This window comes from Rhincodon typus, chromosome 13 (assembly GCF_021869965.1).
Source record: "Rhincodon typus isolate 14 chromosome 13, sRhiTyp1.1, whole genome shotgun sequence".
NCBI lineage: Eukaryota > Metazoa > Chordata > Chondrichthyes > Orectolobiformes > Rhincodontidae > Rhincodon > Rhincodon typus.
Window position 1 is genome coordinate 68,032,759 of NC_063344.1, and position 20,984 is coordinate 68,053,742.

Below are 20,984 nucleotides of genomic sequence, written 5' to 3' on the forward strand. Positions count from 1 at the left end.
AGCATAGTCAGCATTCATTGATCCAGGTCACTCGATATTTATTATTGAAACGAAGCCTGTAAATGAAGGATAACCAAAGCAATGGCTGGACGAGAATCAAGCAAGAGCAGTCATACATTAACTGGATACAGTTGCACGTCTAGCACATCAAGGTGGTTAACAAAAGCTGCAGAAAGGGCTAGCATCAAAAATAAAGCATGGCAGAGTTGCTCAATGTCAGTCCTAATTTTAGCACAGGTTATTTTGGTGGTGGCAAGTGCATGAGAGAAGGATGAGATGAGATGAGATGAGATCTGATAGGAAACAACACATCCACGAAGAGATGACTGGAGATGGCAGCAAGCTCCTGAGGACAGTCAGTCTCATTGAGTGGTCATTGATGAAAGCAGCTTTGAATATTGGTTGGTTGTGGTGAGGAAAAGAGAAAGATGCCAGTGAAACATATGTATGCATCTAGTCATTAGAGTTGGTGGGTGGGGTGGGGGGGTAAGGCTGCATAGTTAGGAAATTAAGTGGAACTAGAATTGAAGTAGAAATACATTCAGAAGTTACAAACCTTTCAGCCTAACTAGCCTTAATTCACTCTAAGCTAGAATCTGAAATTTTTAGACTGATCAATTTCTGCTACTTTTGAAGCCTTTTCTGCTTATTTGTCTCCCTCACCGTAAATTTTCAATTAAATCTGCTTCTCTGGTTTAATTATTAGGATATGTGAAATTATACATTATATTGCTAAACAGTGTTTTATTGAAAAAATACCCAATTTGTCTTTCTTTGCATTTCCTCATACCAGGCAACATCTTAGCAAATTTGCACTGTATTTCTCCCTAAAGCCCTACATCTGACGACACTGTAGGCTCACCAATATATTGTATTTTTAAAAATCTTAAACCTCCGCAATAAAGAGAAAAAAAAAAACTGGATTTTGAACAAAAACTGTCTATCCATTAATCTAATATTCTGCTTTCAATACTTGTAATTCTGCACCTTCAAAACTGCCTTTCCACAGCACTGAATTGCATTTCTCGGAATAAAATTACTGTTGGTAATTTTTAATCCAAGGATACATTACCTCACACTTATGAATGCTGAATTCCACACCTCACTTCAGGGCTCAATGCCCTATAATCTCTTAAAGATCTAATGAATTATCTGTACCTCGTTTGGTATCATCTCCAAATTTTAACCTCACTTCCCGTACACCCAGAATTCCAAGATCATTGAACAGCACTGGCCCCGAATTGAAATACTACATACTACCAATCTCTGTAAAGCCACAACCAACTTCAACTCTGTTCCCCAATTTTTAGATTTTCATGTTGCCCCCTCCTCAGTTCCATCTCCCAATCACTGGTTTGTAAAACGTTTTCCCAATGTACGAGAACACGGCAATTCTTCCTACCCCTACTTAGAATTGTTAAGATGGTTTATAAGTAAGGGGAGAGAATGGGGGCCACAGGAGGAGAATAGATGCGAAAGAAACAGGGGAGGTGATTTAACGCCATGGTATGAAAGTAAAGTAATGAGTGCAGAGTGGGGGTATATTTGGGTTTAACAAGCAAGGAAAAAAAGAGGAAACTAGCTGTCGACTCCACTGTCTGCCAGATTGGAGGACAAAGCAAATCAGAAAAGCAAAGAGGAATTCAGTTCTGAGGGATTTCTCTTGAACATATTTTGTTTGGACAGTCCTTGGAGTATATCCAGACGGACGTGAACAGACCGCACTGAACTCAAGCCAAAAAAAGATTTAATTGGCTTGTAAGTTTGGTGCTAGGTGTCCTGCCCTTGCAGTTTTGTTCTCTTTGCCTAGAAAAGCATGCCTTGCACCCGAAAGGAAGATCCAGCTCCCCCTTGCTGATAAACTTCCCAAATCCAACACCTCCCAATAACTATGGAGTCAGTTTCCGGTGGACGTATTGGTACACAGATATATCAACAAGGCAGGGAAGCAGAAAATAGTAAATCATTTGTTTTTGTGATTAGGTTTCCATGTCAGTGGAAAATTAAAGGGCATGTTCTCAGGGTAAACTCTGGGACCACTCCCAAGGGCTTCCTACACAGGATATGGCAGTGGTTATGCTACTAAATGAGAAACCTAAAAGTTGTCGTCAATTCAAAGTCCAACTATATACTCCAAGTAAGTGTTCTTTTTTGGAAAAATTCATGCTGTGGGGATTAAAAAGTAGTGACTAGACTGTTCAAAGTTGAGCTTGCCCATTTTAAAAAAGCTCAACACATTGAAGATACCTAGTCAGGTGGTTTCATCTGAAAGTGCTAAAGGGGGTCCAAAATGATGAAGCCAGTATAGATCACTGCAAAATTTTAACCATGTCCTGATTCTCACTGTAGTACTTCACAGCTCATTCTGCTTTTCCACCAAGTGGTGGGTTTCCCCTGTTCTGTTTCAAATTTTCCTAAAAATGTTATTCGTCTATCTAATGCAACATTTGCACATTTTCTTAGCAAGCGCTAGGTTGTTTGGGTCTGAAGCAAGTCAATTTCAGCATTTTGATTTTTGGTTTACTAATATCTTTCATAGAAGCAGCCTAACAGATCCTACATACAAAACTTCTATTTCCAGGTTAAGGTTTAAAGATTTACTGTTTTGGACAACATTCAATGTAATCAGCAAAACTGAAGACCCCTCCGATTTCTCAGGCAGCTTTGAAATAGTTTTGCCAGTATCACTCATAACCCGAGCACAGATCATGATGGGTTAACATCTCTTTCTAAGAGCTGTACTTTTCCCAGGTAAATTATCTTTGTCTCATAGCAAATAGCTGATCCTAAATCCCTGATGTAGTCATGCAACATGCAAGAAACACTGGACTTGTGATGGATGCTGGCAGAGGTTGGCAGCAGTAAGGAGTTAGTCACTGCAGCAGGCCACTGTCCCTCAGTACCAGCATTCACTGGGGAAAGTTGCAGAAGCAATATTAATAAGTATACAGCTGTGGATGTGCAGTTAACTATTCAACATCTTGTCACAATGACCTGGTTAAATTTAGGTAGGTAATCTGATTAATGCTGGAATTTCACATCAAAAACAGATTGTGCCAACAGCATTTACGTTATTGGGATAGTAGCACAAGAATTAATAAGCTTAGTGGGACACAGAGTAGAAGTTACCAGAAATATATTTGGCCAGAGATTTTATACAGACATAGTTTAGAGACAGGAGTTCGCAATAACAGTGCTGTAGGTTCAAAACTTCGTCACAATTTGAATACCCAATTCAAGTCTTGGCTTCAGCACAAACTGATGGACTGTTAAAGATAGCACTTTACACACTTAAATATAACTCCTTTCTGTCCTTGTGCCCAGACATATAGTACCTAGGGATTTTTTTTGACAGGGTAGGGCTTTGCTTCCAGTGTCCTGGGCACTGATCTGATTTAGTACCACTATAAATCAGAGCACTACAGAAATTAATTTTTTTATTTACGTCTGGTCAACTCTGACAGCCTTGCTGACATATATGGATATTGGAGAAGAGTCAAGTTAGGTAGCATCACTATCAAGGTAATTAGTGTACAGATTCAACACTTGGTTGCTGAAATGAAAAGTGATTGAGGTAGTGGAGGGAAACTTAGTTAGAGCAGAAAATCAGCATTATCTAGACAGAAGAAAAAAAACCCATTTAAAATACAGCTGTCAGTGGAAAAAAAAATCTCAATTTTCATTTCATTATCCATGCTACATATATTAGAGAGCCAATTAACAAAAAAGTAGTCAGCTATTACATCATTTTGCATCTCTTGTACATCACAGGGGCTCCACCAACATCTTAACTTCCCATTATCCAATACTAGTGATCTTGTTCTCTTTAAGCAAGGTAATAAATGTTCACTGAGTGCCGGCACACCCTCCTGGTACCAGATGGAATCTACCGCTCACGTCAGTTGTAGCCCCAGATCCTTTTGGCTCACGGAATCTATCGTGCTCTGGCTGGACAAGGCAAAACTACAAGGTCAAGGCAGATCAATACCGAGACCAAGTGTACAGCCCAGCTGCTGACTCAGCAAATTACTCAAGCCTCTTGCACAAAGACAGATCAAGGGCTTCCTGCTGCAGACTGACTGCATAGCATACAAGGCAGCTCAATGGGACAGAGAGGAGTATCCATAAGCTTGAGGGATATACTTTCTGCACTGGCGTTGCCCGATGTTTGGCCACAGTTCAAAAAAAAACACCTATGTAATACTAAACAGAAGAACACAGGCTAAAGTGAGCGATTTCCTGCAATGTACACTAAAATGGAACCGACTCCTCCCCCCACCTTCAGGAATCTTGGTTAATGTGTTACTACAGCAGCACTTAAAACCCAAACATTAATAACGATCTAAATGTCAGCGTTGATTGCTGGTCAATTTCACAGATCAGAGTCAGGCCACAGATTCAATTCTTGTTCTGCTTTATAAATGAAGCTTGTGCATTGTTGCAACAATTCATTGGCTACTTGGAAAAGGATGGTTCTCCTGAAGCCCTAATCAACATTTACTCTTCAAAAATCAATAAATAAATGAATAGCTCGATACACATTTTATCTAATAAATGTTACTGGGATCATGGTCTGCATAACATGACTGCCAAATCTTCTAGATCACACAAGAAATGCAAATTACTAACTGATGCTCTTTAGGACAGCTCAGGAAGCACGGGTTGTTCCATTATGTTGGTTTGTTCTTCATCTTTCCTTCATATTAGAGAAAGTGAACAGAGAACAATCCAGTGGGATGCAGGGTGGGAGGTGGCTTGTGGCATATAAACACCAGCACAGACCAGGTGGACTCTGAAGCCCAACTGAACTGCCACCTTAGTGATGTCACACACCCCAGTCAAAATTAGATCACAAAATCTCAAGCACAAATGCAGAGGTCAAGCCACAAAGAAACAAGATGTTTGATATGAATGCTCCACTTAGATTAGAATTTAAAAACTGAAAAGTTGACGTTAACAATATTTGCTTTAGAAATCCAAAAGCATCCACAGACTTGTGACAGTGGGTTGTGTGTAGAAGTGCTACAGTCTTTGACCAGCAAACCGCTACCTTTAAAATAATCCTACAAACTTCATCTCTAGGGTTTCCTGCACAGACAGGCTAGTGTACAGTTTTGGGCATCCTGGTCCAGAATAAAGTATAAGAACTAAACTGATAAATAGGGCTGGGCATCTGACTTGGAAAAAGGCTATAGGTTGTAAGGTTACTTAAGTTGGATAGAGGAAAATAAAACAGGGCAGCTTAGAGCTGACCTTAGTCCTGCTCAAGACCAGAGTATAATATGAACATGTTCTGGATCATACAACTAGCCAAAGTGACATCATCTTGAAAGACAAACTGTAGAAAGGAATATCCTACCCAGAGGCATTAGAGAACAGGAAGATTTTTTGGTATAGGAATCAGATAAAGTTAAAATAGGGATTTCTCTTGGACTCTGCATCAGTACCAGAGAAAGACAGCGCTTCTCCATGATGATGGGCTTCATCTGAACTATACTGGGATCAGTGTTGGGTTATAGATGGAACTTGAAATTATTGGGGGGGGTTTAATTGAAGGGAACTTCACAAAAAAGGACAAACAAAAAGGAAAGGAGTGTAAAAGCTGCAGAGTACTGAGGGGGTGAAAGATCAACGTGCAACAGGAAGGTGTAAAAAACACAAACAGAAGAGTGCAGCAGGAATTAGAACCAGACAGACAGATTAGTGATAGTAAAAAGTCTAAGCTTAAAGTTCTGGATGCATACAACAATTTTCTTTTTAAAGAAGTTGATGGTATAAAACAAATAAACGGGTACGATTTGATAGTTTTTCAAAGACATGGTTACAGCATGACCAAGACTGGTAACTCAATATTCAAGGAGTATTTGATGTTTCAAAAGAACAGTCAAAAGGAATCAAAAAAGAGGGAGTTAGTGTAGTTTTGTTAAAGAAGGGCATCAGTGCCATGGGGATTAGTAATACAGATGCAACAGACCATGATTGTTTGGAAGCTAGATCACAAAGTATGTAGAGAAGGTAGAGTTTTGAAATTTCAGGGAGTTAGGCTTGAAGCAATTCAGGCAGGACCTTGGTGAATGGCAGAACAGGCTTGGGGGCCCAAATGAACTACTCTTGCTCCTATTTCTTATGAGACTAACTTGATGGGTGGAAGTGATCATTTTTGTTCTGTTCCACCAATGGAATTTGAGGAGGTGCCAAGTGAAGTGAAGTGTACCTGGGAGAACGTAGTCCTCCTTAAAATTGTCACTAGCGTTCGATTCATTGCAATACGAGAACACCTTCAAGAAGGGACATCAGCAGTAAGTCAGAAGCAAGCAAAGCGCAAAGTTGCCCTAACATATTGTAAGCATGGCAAGGCTTTTTGATTTTCTTTCCCCTATTATTTTGCTGTTACATTTACAATCGAGGATGCTAAAAGTCAAATAAAAACAAAAACAAAATGCTGAAGTACTTTATTCTTTTGTTGTGCTATAGAATACTTAGCAGTTGGAATGAGAACAGTCACTTTATTTAATAAGCATCTGACTGTGGCTTCATCTTGCCATGATATTACAAGAGAGCAAGATCTGAGACACTTCTTGCGATGATGGATACCACATTATTATTATGATCATCATCATCACAGCTGGACTTCACAGATGCTGCTAGACCTGCTGAGTTAAGACAAAGTTAACATTTCAGGTTGATGGCCTTCCATTGGGAATCGAGTGAGCATTTAGCGCAATACAAGAGGACAGGAATAGAAAGAAGCCAGACCCAATCAGGCAACTGGAAAGGATTCAGTCAACTGGAAGCACCTTAATGTGGGATTAATTGCCAAGTAAGTACACAAATTAAATTAAAGGCTGTTTATTGAAGAGAGTTTGCAACAGCGATTACTTGCTTATTTGAAAGAAAAGAACACATTATAGCCTACATTGCATCCTGTCCAAAGTAATTTATAACTTCTTCTTAGCATCACATTCAAATAAAGACCTAGATTTGATCTTGGAGTCACATGAAGAATCAGTACAGGTTACCAAAGGAGTGAAGGGCTAAATTTTAACAGTACCATCTTCAAAAGTAGAGGGGCAGATCAGTTCAAAGAGTTGAACATCTTAGGGCTGGACTGCAGGAGGTATTGGCATCGTTGAAAGAAATTCATATGTACAAGAGATTTTTTAAAAGTCCTGGAGGGAGGCAGGTGGTGGTGAAGCCCGGAAAGATTTGAAAACAAGGTTGATATATTTAAAAATTGAGGTATTGGGTCAGAGGGCACAGGGGTGTTCATGCACATTCTGACACAAGAGGTTTTTAAAATAAAAGAAATAATACAGGTCTACAGTTCAGCAGAACAGAACTGAAATCCATTGTGAACACAGGGGAGGTGACTCAACAATATTGCTTGAGATTTCTGGAGCTAAATTTAGGTGACAGATTTAAAAATTCTGCTTTACGTCCCTTGAAGTGAGCCAAGGGCTGATTTTGATGCAAGCCTGTCTTTACTGTTATGCAGAAGGGTGCTTATCTTGGTTATGCAAATTTCCCATTAAAATAGCAGCAAAAAGCAGCTGGCATAGCAAGGTCACAAAAAGGAGTGACACGTATGTTGAATATTCTTTAGTGCAAATACAATCAAAAAGGCAGAGATTTTGGGGATGAGACGAGAATATTTCTTAAATTTACCATCAAGTTTGATTTTTTATTAAAAACACAACCAAACTCAACTCACATTAACTTTAAATGTAGTCACTTGTGATTTACACAGCATTCCATTTGATGCATCACAAAACTTCAAAAAGAATGAAAAAAAAATGGATCCAGTATTGTCTGTTTAAGGCATAAACAATACCAAGAACATTAGATCTTAGAAAAGAATGTGAAGAAATCTATTACATAACCAAAGTGGCAAACAGCTTCCTCATTTTATCTTTTATTTAAACTACAAGAGTCTTTTAGCACAGCAATGGCAGTTCAGATTATACCTTCATGGCTACAAAGAACTTGAATCCACTATCTTTCCAATCTCAGTGGTGTCTATGCTATCAACTGAGCCGGGTGGTACTTGAAGAACCACCTCCCTGGTGAATATCCGAGTCCAGTCAGTGAAGCTTTATTTCAGAATTCAGCCTCACACAATAAGCAGTGTTAGAAATTGGATGAAGTGTGGAAAGCAGCCAGCATCCATTGAATTAATCCCAGGACTGGAAACCGAAAACTAGATTGCTAAAGAACTTGTATAACATCACTTACGTGAAGAGACAGTGGTGTTAGGGCAATGTCACATGACAAGTAATCCAGAGGCTCAGGCTAAATTCTCTGGGGACAGAGATTCAAATTCTCTTGAATTCAATAAATCATGGAACCCAACATTGCTCTCCATCACGGTTACCATGACAGGTATCAACTGTCACTGAAAACCCAATTAGTTTATAAATTTCCTTCTGAAATGGAAATCTGTGATCCTTACCCTGTCAGACCATGCAAGTCCAGATTCCCAGCAGTTTGACTGACTCTTAACTGACCTGAAGCGACCTAACTAAGCACTCAGCTCAACAGCAGTCGGGAATTGGGCAGCAAATACTGGTCTGGCCAGCCATACACACATTCCTAAAAACTTAACATTTTAACAGGTGATATAGAAAAACAAAGTCCTAACTTCACTGAATGGGAAACACGAATTTATGCTTCAGAATTTTTTTTTTTTTTTTTTAAATTTATAAGAATGGGAACCACAGATGGGTGGGCACCACAGTATTTACGTAATTACAAAGAAAGCACCAAGCAAGCTTCAAGTTTAGGAGGTGGAAGCAGATTGGGGAGAGTCTTGGGGTGGTGAAGGAAAGCCCAGGAAGGCACACAAGCATGAAAGCTGTGGAAATCACACCAAAGAATGGCAAATAACACAGCACTGCTGCAGTAACAGGATTATACAATAGCCAGCAAGGTTAAGAACTGTTTTGAGTCAAGTTTAAATATGGCAGCTATCAACTGTATCAATAAGCACCATGAACAGCCCACAAGAGGAACAAATCCTCTTTGGAAACAGATCTGGAAAGGAAATTGAAGAATAGACATGGTCAGTGAATCAATTTTTTAGGTTTACACAGTATGACTTGGAAAATCATGAAGGTCAGTCTCTAAGTGGACTTCAAAGTCCAGCTATTCAACTCCAAATAATACTTTATTAGTTTCTAGCCTATTCTGCAGGGAAAGGCATCAAGTTCACTTCAGCTCTCCACACCTTAACTGAAGCAAAACATCTTTTCAGCTGCTTGCCAAAAAAAAAAGATGCCACTGAACTGTTGAGCAAGATGAAGGGATCAAAATCAGAATCAAATCCCATCTACTTCCATTACTTGAGTGCGCACTATGCAGCAGGAGATCTAGGATAATTTACTCTTGCTCCTGCAGCTGCTTTACCTTTATCATCTCTGATCTTGCACCACTGGGATGAAATGCATCATACCAAACACCAATAGTCAAGGACACAATTCAAAAAAAGAGAGAGGAGACAGACTGGAACTGGAAGCAAAGCTTGTGATGCGTATGGACCAGTTATATATGATCTTCAGCAGAGCCATACAAAAAGCTTTCATGAAAGTTCCAAAAAAAGACATCATATAGGATAGGAGGAGAAGGTCATTCTATCATGCCTGTGGCAACTTTTGAAAAAAAAAACAAATCCTATGCACTCTCCCCACAGCCCTGCAATTATTTTCCCTTGAGTTGGGATGAACTTACTATCAAAAAAATTACTTCAAAACAATTTGGAGATGCAGGAGTTTCTCACCTCGGAGTATAGAAAGTTCAAAGGAGTTTTAAGTGAAGCTTTCATTAAAGAAATAGGGGAGAAACTGCTTCAAGCGCAGACAAAGTGCATATTCAATTCCAGTTTCAAAATTCTGATCACATCTGCTTTCAGCACATTTAAACCATGCATCCTAGATTACAAACACTACACATCAAGGTTCTCAAGTTGCTCTGATTTCTGCCCCCACCCCCACCCCCCCAAACCCCAAGTCATTTTAAATCTTTCCCATCTGGGTTATCAATTTGTCCGTGCTTGAAGCAGTTTCTCCCCTATTTCTTGAATGAAAGCCTCACTTAAAACACCTTTGAATTTTCTACACTCCAAGGAAAGGAACTCCTGCATCTCCGAATGCTGTTCGAAATAAGCTTTGATAGCAAGCCCATCCCAAGTGCACTTGACAAAGGGTCCGGACTCAAAACATCAACTTCCTCTGATACTGCCTGACTGCTGTATTCCTCCAGCTCCACACTGTATTAACTGTGACTCCAACATCTGCAGTTCTTGTCATCTCCTAGTCACTTGAGAAAAGAGGATGGTTGTTCACATAACTGAAGCCTCTTGTCCTTGGTATCCTTGTAGTCAATCTTGATTTGCTATGAGTTCTTGCCCTTCCTGAAGTCAAGTCCAGAATGCGACAATATTCCCACTGATGCCTGCACTGTTTTGTAAAATAAATATTACATAACATTCTTCTGTCTGTACTCCTGTAAGACACCAAGCTATTTTCTTTAGAGCAAAATAAGCATATCAACTTGCTCTGCTACTTGAGATTCACACAGGTAAACTCCCAGGTGTCACTGTGCACCCCTTTTATAATGGCAACACATTCTCCTAAAGTTTACTTTGGTGGTGGTGGTGGAAGAGAGAAGAAATCATCAACTTAAACCCAGTTGACGAGTGACCAGAGCAAATTGTTAAAAAGCTACTAAGTGCGAGAGAGGCATGCCTTATTCCATGCCTACACAGCTTTATTGTGTTTTGGGAGGTGTCTAGCACCCCAGCTGTTATCCGACAAAGGTCAGAATCAACCCAATGATAACCACAATTAACGAGCACAAGACTCAAAACTGCAGCAACTGTCGTGATATAAACATGACTTAATACTACATGGAGGCATCCCCTTCACAAAGATCTAACACCAACTTATAACTCAAATTGTAGAAGTACATGCTTAATACTCATTTCAGACAGGCACCGATGCTTTCCATCTGGTCAAGTCCAAACTTGATTCAGCTGTTAGCAATCTCATCCCAGGCAGAAGATTGACAGTCTCCCCTCACCTACCTCTTCCTCACGTGAGAGTCTGCATTGCCCTTAAAGGGTTTGTAAGTTAAAACAAAATTGCAAAAACAGTTTTTATGACTAGATGAAAAACTATAGATGACTTGGCAATGAAAATAAAACAGTCATGTGTAAGAGCATTTCTACAAGGTGGTGGGAGGAAAAACATTCAAAAAAAAGGATCCTGTGGCACATTCAGTAGCCCTGCTTCTGGGCAAGGAGTCTGGGTTCAAGCCCCACCTGCACCAGAGATGTGTAACATCTTAGGGCAGGTTGGTTCAAAAATATTAAGATTGAGAGTTCAAGCCTCACTCCCTGATATGTCTAGAGGATAAGCTCATCCTAAGTAACAAGCAGGTGCCAGCAATGGCAGTACAAAAAGTTCCAACATCATTCAAATAGCATGGGGGTGTCCAGCAAATGTTTATCCCTCAAAACACCATGGGTCAACTGACACTTTGAATTACTTATACTTTTGTATTAATTAACTGGTGTGTGCACCTGGAAAGTATTTATTAAAAAAGGAACTTCAGAAACAGGAGTAGACCACAGCCCTTCAAGCCTATCTTGCCATTCCACAAGACAATGACTGACCTATTGTAGGCTTCAATACCTCATTCTTTCCAGCTCAGCACAAGTCTTAGCATTTCAAAAATCTAATCTCCCTCCTTTTTAAATACTTTCAGGTGATCAGCCTCCACAAATCTGGGTAGAGTTACAAGACAGACACTACACTCTGGGAGAAAGTCTCCCTTCACCTCTCAACTTTAAATGGAGTGCCCTTTTATTCTGTAACTATATGCCCTGGTTCCTGGTTTCCTACTAGTGGAAACATCTTAACATCTACTATCAAACCTCCTCAGAATCCAATAGGTTCCAATTTTAAAAAGAAAAGTCACTGCTCATCTTTAACTCTAATGAAAGAAGGTCTAACTTGTGTAGTCATTCTCAGCATGTCAACACCTTCTGATGAACAGTTATTGCAGGAGCACAGTCCTTTCTCTTGTGACCTTTATCCCCACTTGGTGATTAACAATTGATTATGCAACTTCACCGACAGTGTGACTAACAGGACTACGAGAAAATACTTCAGTGAAGTTAGAATATATATGTCTGTTCAGTAAACTAATCACAAATCTCCCAAACCTAAAATGTTAAAAAGCATTTCAAACAACTGATCAGTGTAACAATGCTAATTTAATCAAACTCTGAGTCAGACTCTGCATAAGCCAAAACTGAACCTGAAAGAGTGTAGGTTGTATACTACAACAACATACTTTTTAACCTAGTCAATGATGGTTAAAAAAATTTCCAAACACTTGTCTGTGGGTACAAATCGCACACCTTTAAAAAAGGGAGCAGATCAAGGGTGTAACTGTTTTGTTCAAACTCAGGAACACTGTTCAGCTCAACACAGAAAACCTCCTCCTCTCTAACAGAGGTGCAAATTTTCAAAACCTTGTGGCTGTTTTCTTTAAACGTAGTTGGGAAGTCTCGCAAGTTTCATATTTTTAACTTAAAGATTTCAACAGATTAAGTGCAAGTCAAAAACCACAAGTATTAACCTTTAGTCAAATCTAAACTCAGAAAAAAGGGCACTTCACTTCAAAGATTTGAAAAAAGAATATCACTAGGATAACTGCCAGAGTACTCATAGGAATGGGATCCTTAGTTTGACTCAAAAAAAAACTGTATTTGAGGGATTGCTGCACTGTGAGCAGTGCCTTTTGTTTTCCAATGTGTTGTTAAATCAAGGTACCACCTGATCCCAGCAGATGTAAACAAGCTCACAGCACAATTGTGAAGAGGAGTAGGGGGTACTCCCTTGTGCCTGTAGAACAAATCCATTAACCAACATCACAAACATTTGGTCATTATCTCTTTGCCATGCTCAAATAGTCTGCTGCTTCCCATCCACCACCCACTACCCCAGAGTATTTCTCAACCAATGAAGTGTTTTAGATATCCTGAGATTACCGATAGCATTGATGAAAAAGGAAGTTCTTCATTTCTAGATTCAGTCACCAGTGCTCTGGCTGACTACCCCCAAAGACAAACGTTTTGGAAGTGGAAAACAAAGATCACTAGAAGATCATCTGGAGGCAAAAAAGAAATATTAAACCCAAACAACATCCAATTACCTCATTGGACAGCAGTCAGTAGCTAGATCCCTGGCTAATCGTTCCTTTTTCCAATCCCAAAGCGGGTGGGGGCAGGGGAACAAAAAAAGCAAACAAAAACAGGCTGACTGCAGATAGACTTAAATGTCATAAAAGACGTGCTATGAGCTGCAACTCATTTTCACAAATAACTATCCAATAATTAGAGATGCTCAATCTGATACTCCCACCACAGACTTGCAGCCATGTTAAAGTTTGTAGAACAGCAGAAAGGCAAAAATGTAACATCAGTAAATCACAAAAGCTGCAGCATTTGGCCATGCAAGGATTCAATAAGGACTGATACCATTAAGAGATGTCCGCATTGCTCTGAAACGTTAAAAAAAAAATGGTCAGAGCTATGGATTGGCATCCCCGAATTTGTACAAATTCAAACATAGCAATAAGTTTCCAACAGCTATAGACATTTAAGAATTGTGTCAATGCAGTGCAGATATTATAACATTTAAGCTTCTGATAAACTTGCAATTCAAATGCAGTTGCTAGTAATCACACTGAAAACAAAACATACAGATGGAGGGAACAGACTACAGGAGAGTGGTATCAGGATATAAGCTAAACCAACTCAAGTGCTTCACCATGAATTGCATTCTGCTCCTAGTCAACCTTCAGCGTCTTATTTTACAAAGTTGAGCTTCCAACCCCTCACTGTCACCTCTAACATCATCCACCTCCATCCTTGCATTAGCCCATCCACTACTCAAACTCTTATCCACGTTCTTGCTAGCTCTAGGCTGAACCGCCAACTCTTTCCCTGCGCACCTTCTATTTCTCACTGTCTTAAAAATAAAATTACCCAAAGTTTGTGGTGTTTAATGCACACCATTCACTCATCATCCTGGCACTTGCTGCCTACAATGGTTCAACAATGTTGAAATTCCAAATCTTCAAAGAGCTCCCCAGGTCCCATTTCAAACTTTCTTCATCTCCACCTGCATTGCTCCAAATACAGTTGGACATGTTCTCCACATCCTGTACTCAACCATAAGTAGTTGTGCCTCCAGCCATTAGTAATCTGTAAATTGTGCCTCAAGGCTCTCCACCTCACTCTTTGAAGACATTCCTCAAAACCTCAATTCTGTCTAACCTCATTTACCTTAAGTCTTTTGGGCTCAGTTTCGATTTTTGTGAATTACTTGGAAGAAGTCTAATGATATAGTTTCTCAAGTTAATGAGAACTAATTGCATTTTATGAAGCAACTTATCAATTTAATTATTGAAGGTGAAGCCCCATTCATTTGTTGTAGACACAAAGCACAAATAGGCATTTCCACAAGGAAATAAGCCAAGATGCTACATAGCACAGTCAGCAAAGGTGATTGAAAGGCATGATTCAATATCTAGAGCAGAAAATGAAGCGTGACCACAACTGTCCGAGATACACAGTCATTGATGAATTTAAGGGGAAGCTAGGTTAAGTACAATAAAAATGAATAGAATAGTGGAGAGTTAGATTAAATAAACTGGGGGGGGGGCGCGGTGGTGGTGGCGGCGGCATGGAAGAGACTTTTTCAGGTCCTGTTAATTCTGTGTTTACAGAATATAGAGAGGAAAGAGAGAGAGGGATGCAGGGGTCTAGTGAATCACAAGTTTTGGAATCAACTTCTGTCATCATACTGCATTTGTAATGTGAATAAGTTACAAACAAAAAAAAAAGACACATAACTCACAAAAGATGGCTTTAAGAGATGGAGCCTGCAGTTCAGTTACAGGTTGGCCAGGAGATATCAGTTGTATACTGTTTTTTAAAAAAATGCCAGGCTGATGCAACAAAATGGCATATTTGCTTTTCTGAACATATCAGACACACGTTATATAAACGAAATACTGCTCCAACATGTTGCAAGATTCCACTTTAGAAAACAATATCCACTTGTGTTAGTTGGGGATTCGGCAGAAAAAAAAAATCAAAGTGCACATCAACTATTACATCTGGTCGATCAGCTGCAAAAGGATTTAACCGAGCAAAAGTGAACATGTAAGCCATGACATACACAATTGTCTTCCCTTAGTCACTCATTCTGGCAGATCTAATAACCAGTGTCAAAAACAGCCAAAAGCAAAGTTAACTCAATCAGCATACTACCATAAATTAAGTAAATCAACAAATTCAAGTTTCATTCACATTATGTTCAATGTCTAAATTAACTTTTAAAAAAAAAACTGTCAGATAATGGTTAACTACAGCGCTTGTACTCAAACTCAACACTGGTGGGGCTATGGTTTTAATGGTGTTAGGCAGGGAATGAGTTAGAACACCCCTAATTAGACACTTGGATAACTTGAAATAAAAAAACTGGGCTGATCATTTTTTTTAGTACACTTGTCCTTTCTAAAAAGGTAAGGTTCATCAGCTGATTCATATGAATATCAAAATGAAAATCTTGGCTAAAATGCATTCTGGGTCCCACGTGTACACTATTCGTGGCAAGGTGATCCTGATCTTATAAATAATTAGATTTTAAGTTAGAAACTCAAATACCCACCTTAATCCCACCACCAAAAAAAAAATTACTGGTCTGTTAAAACTGAACTTAAAATGAATATACACTGAACAAAACACCTTATTCAATATAAAAGAGCAATAGGTAGACTGACAAACAGTGCCAACTCAGCAACTCGTGGCTTATTTAATTAACATCTTCACATAGACATTATGAGCTGCAATAATTGATGGCAGATAAATTGTATGTTTAAAAAAAAGGAACTGGAGGGAAAAAGCAGATAGAAGTGGAGATGTAAAAAACAAGAAAAAAAAGGTTGCCTTTTCACAGCTTCAGAAAGTGACAACGTCACCACAGAAGCTGACAGAGGGCAAAAGATTAGAAAGGTGAAAAAAACCCAAAAATTCTGAAAAAAAATATACATTATGAGGAGAATTTACAGTAGGAGTCACATACTGGAGCAAAAAGGGCTTAAACGCAGATTCAAGTTTGCCCAGCTGATATCCCAGACCTGTTCTGGGTTATTCCACGTAGCATACTCCATTACATAATCACCTTTGTCTGTCCAGCAAGGAAAGCCAAGCAGTTCCTACACTACTTTGGTTCATAATTACTACAGGATCGCCAGCCCGAAGGCAATGGGAATTGGACAGCGCACTCCTGCACTTTGGATGGTCATGCATCCGTTTGGAGGGGCAAGAAAACTGAACTTTGGGTAAGGGGTTGGAGTGGTTTGCTGAAGGAGGAGGAGGAGGGGGGAAAAACTTTGGGTGAAAACTTTTGAGCAGGAGTTTGTGCGCGTGCGCGGTTTGACACGTCGCCGCTCGTCCCTGCGGCGCTCGCGCAAAGCGAGGGGCCGGCCGCTCGCGCTCCTGGGGCCAGCCCCAACAGCACAACTCCGGGGTCTCGGAGCCAGGACAGCCCGGGGCTCCACACGGGCCTTCCCCACCCAGGGATAAAGGTACAAACCCAGTTACACCTCACCACCATCCGGCCGAGGATGCCGCAAAGCGCTCACACTGCTCTGCAAGGCCAGGGGGAGGGGGAAGAAAGAGGGAAAGGGCCTCGAAGCTCCATTAACCCACCCCGGGGTTGGTGAAGCCGAGCCGGGGGTTGCGAGTAAGTGTGGGAATGAGTGGGTGCTGAAGAGGAGACTTAATGGGGGGGGGGGGGGGGGGGCGTGTGGAGGGAAGGGAAGGAATTTCTTTCATCGCCGCATCGTTTCCACATCCCCTCCCACCCCCAAAATCATCATCAATAACGACCTGACTGCTGAGCTGCTGCAATGTCCCCCAGCCAAACACCCGACTTCCATCCCTGCGGATACCGGTATGCTGAGCGGTGGGGCCCTGCCTCAGGACTCACCGGGTGGTTGTGCCTTTCCAGCCTTCTCGGATGGAGAAGCTCCCGAACTCCGGAGTGAGCTGGCCAGCCCGGCCGCTCGCTTATAACCCGAGCAGCCCTCCAATCAGAGGCTTAGACGTCAGAGCAGGGGAGGGTCTGGAGGAGGGGTGTTGGATAAGATGTTGGGGGAGCGGATTTGGAGCAAAGTGTTAAGGGATGTTTGGTGGGGGGGGGAAGAGCATCAAGAGTAGATACTTTTAAAAGCAACCTGTTCAGAGATGTTAACACACACCTCTGGAGTAGGTGGGATTTGAGCCCCAACATCCTAGTTCAGAGGCAGGGTCAACACCACTGTGCCACGAAAGTCAGGACGAGTAGAGAGATGGACAGAGCTTGAGTGGCTATGGTAGGGGACAAACTAATATTCTAAGGTCCCAGAACAAGACAACTCTAATGAGTCACAGCCTAGTTTTACTACTTGAGCTGGTTTCTTCTCTCTTTTTAATGGGAAGCGACTAAATTCATATTTAAATTGTCAGGTATAAGTTTTAAAAACAAAGCAAAGCATTCTGTCCTCCTATTCCTTCCAGCTTGCTTTCCCACAGTCAACTAACCTCAGATTTATTGCACTAAAATAAACCAAAGAGCTGCAGTTGCTAGAGATTTTAAAAAAAAACAAAAACAGAAATAGCTGGAGGAAAAACTAGCAGGTCTGGCAGCATCTGTGGAGAGAAAATAGAGTTAACATTGAGTTCTATGACCCTTCTTGACTTGATTCTCAGAACTCAACTTTAATTCTGTTTTCTCTCCACAGTTGTTGCTAGACCTACTAAATCTCCATTTTTTTTTGTTTGTTTTGGAAATATGGTGCTCAGTTCCTTCATCACAGCCATTAATTTAAATTGCAAGTAGCTCAACTGTTAAAAATTGATCCTTGTGGTAACCACGTAGTTGCATCCTGCAAACTCAATTGTTATGCCCAATGCTTTCTGTTTGTTAACAAATCCTTGATCCACACCAGTGTTAGCCCTCCCAACTTTGTAGTATCAGGTTTTGGGTTGCTAACTACCGGCAGCTCAATTAGCTGGATGACTGGTTAGCAATACAGAGTGACACCAATGGCACATTTTTCAATTCCCATAACTGGCTGAGGTCACTTGTCTTCAGTCTCACTCCTTGCCTGACATGGGTTGATCCTGAACTTAAGGTCACCACATGTTGCCTCTGTAATGAAAGACTGCACTATCATGAGCCAGTGACTTTATCAGTTGATCAGGGTAATGGTAGTGACATGGTATATGTGGATTTCCAGAAGGTATGAGATACAAAGCCTACAATGTTCATCAAGTCTGAGGCAATGGTATAAAAGGGACAGAGTTTCCTAACATTCAGCTAATTTTGTATCCACGCTGCCAAAGTGTAGCGGTCAATGAATATTTTTCAGACTGGACGAAGATTTGTAGTGGGGATCCCTAGGGGTCAGAATTAGGATACATTAGTGACCTGGATCTGTGTGTGCAGGGAACAATTTGCAAATTTGCAGATGACACGAAACTTTAAAGAGTTGTGAACTGAGGAGGAAAGGAGGAAATAGAAAAAGACATTGAAAAAAAAAACTTTGTGGAATGGGCAAATAGATGACAGATTAGGTTCAATGCAGAGAAGTGCAAGGTTTAGTCGGAAGAACATCGAAAGACAATTCAAAATAGGGGATACAATTCTAAAGGGAGTGCAGGAGCAAAGGGACCTTGGTGCATACCTCATTGAGGATAGGTGGACAGAGTGGTAAATAAAGTTGAAGCCACTGGTTTATTAGTAGGGTTATAGACTGCAAGGGCAAGGAGGTGATATCGAACTTGTACAAAAGATACTTCTTAGACCTCAGTTCATCATAAAAGATGAACTAGCAGAATACTTTGAAAACAATGGCAGGTTTGGAAAGAGTCAGCAGGGATTTACAAAAGGGAAGTCATGCTTAACAAATCTACCAGAATTCTTTTGCATGTAACTAAGAGTCGATGAGGAGAAGCCAATGGATGTGGTTTATTTGGACTTCCAAGAGTCCAACATAAGAAATTAATTTTTATGTGCTAGAGGAGTGCATGGTATTGGAGGTAGTGTATTGAGATGGATAGAAAACTGGTTGGCAGACAGGATAAGGATTAAATAATTTTCCTCTACTTAAGCCAATGATCAGTGGGGCAATGCTCTTCACAATATACATGGTGAAGAATGATTTGGATGGGGGTATAAAGTGTAATAATTCCAAATTTGCAGATGACAAAGCTGGGTGGGCTGTGAGGAGGATGGAGAGATGCTTCACTGTGATTTGGATGGGCAAAATGCATGGCCGATGCAGTCTAATGTAGACAAGTGTGAAGTTATCCACTTTGGTGGCAAAAACAGGAAGATGGATTATTATCTGAATGGCTACAAGCTGAGGGAGGGTAATGAACAACAAGACCAAGTGTCCTTGTACACCAGTTATTGAAGGTAAGCACGTGGGTGTGGCAGGCAGTAAGAGGCAACAAATGATTTGTTGGCCTTCAGTAAAAAGATTCAAGTACAGGAACAGGGATGTCTTGCTGCAATTGTACAGGGGCTTGCTGAGACCACACCTGGAATATTGTGTGTAGTTGTAGTCTTTGTATCCAAAGAAGGATATTCAAGCTTTAGAGGCAGTTCACCAAAAGTTTACCACACTGATTCCTGAGATGGTAAGACTCATGCACAAGAGAGATGAATCAGTGAAGATTATATTATTCAAATTCAGGAGAATGAGGGGATCTCAGAAACAAAAGTGCAGGATGGATTCCCTGATGGCAGGAAATGTATAGAAACAAGGGTCACATGCTAAAAGGATATGGGTAAACCATTTAGGAACCGAGATCAGGAGCAATATCTTTACCTAGACAGTCATGAACTTGTGAAATTCACTACCACAGAAAGCAGTGAAGCAAAACCATACAATGTTTTGAAGGAATTGGATGTAGCACTGGGGCTAAAAGCATCAAAAAGGAAATGGGGGAAAAATATAGGAGCAGGCATGAAGGACCAAATAGCATACTTCTATTTTCTATGGAGTAGTTTCTACAATAGTGGGCTCCACATTAAAAGAAAAGATTGAAATACATTAGAAAGAGTGTAGAAGCAATTTACTAGATGTTCCAGGTATGAGAAACTTCAGATATAGAGATAGGTTGAAGAACTTGGGATTGCTCTCCCCAGAGAGAAAGTGGCAGAAATGCCATCTAATTGATGTTTCAAAACCATGAGCAGGCTGGACAGAGTAGATAGGATGAAACTATTTCTATTTGTGAAAAGGAACAAGTGTGGAGAGGGCATAGATTCAAAGCGAGTCCAAATGAAGCAAGGGTGTCAAGGGAATTTTGGAAAAAAAAACAACTTCTTCACATAGTTGTTAGTGCATTTCATACCCTCTCTGGAAACTTGCTGGAAATAGGTGCAAAAAAAAAAAAAAAAAAAAAAAAGGCATTGAATGATCTAAATATATGGGGGTGGAAAGCAGGAGATTGGCACTAAATAATATAGCTGGACCAGATAAGTAAGCTGCTGTGGGTATGATGAGCCATAAACTTGTGATTCTAGGAGATACTACGATAGACTGTCAACTTATCACAGAAAGGTCCAAGTATGTTTTTTAGGCAATATCTTCTTACCACCCCTTACCCAATATTCTCTCCACCATAAATTAGCATATATACACAAATGTCTATGGCCACATGTACCAACAGCTCATCTACTCAAGAACCTTATCTCATCTTAAAACCCAAAAGAACTGCAGATGCTGTAAATCAGGAACAAAAACAGAAGTTGCTGGAAGCTCAGTAGGTCTGGCAGCATCTGAAGACAAAAATCAGTTAACATTTTGGGTCTGTTGTGAGGAAGGGTCACCAGACTCGAACTGTTAACTCAAATTTA

General features: G+C 40.4%; 1 protein-coding gene across 3 annotated transcripts in view; it reads right to left on the reverse strand.

Annotated features, from left to right (window-relative positions):
• The window catches only part of hdlbpa (high density lipoprotein binding protein a), a 99,470-nt gene that overhangs the window by 67,578 nt on the left and 10,908 nt on the right, over window positions 1-20,984 (reverse strand). The window contains exon 1 of one of the 3 annotated variants that reach the window (XM_048604108.1): window positions 17,064-17,162. The exons of 1 other annotated variant lie outside the window; for it this stretch is intronic. The gene's annotated coding sequence lies outside the window, so the exon portion shown is untranslated. Of the gene's footprint in view, window positions 1-16,963; window positions 17,163-20,984 lie in introns of those variants that run through there. One more of the 3 variants, XM_048604109.1, reaches the window with a different exon arrangement.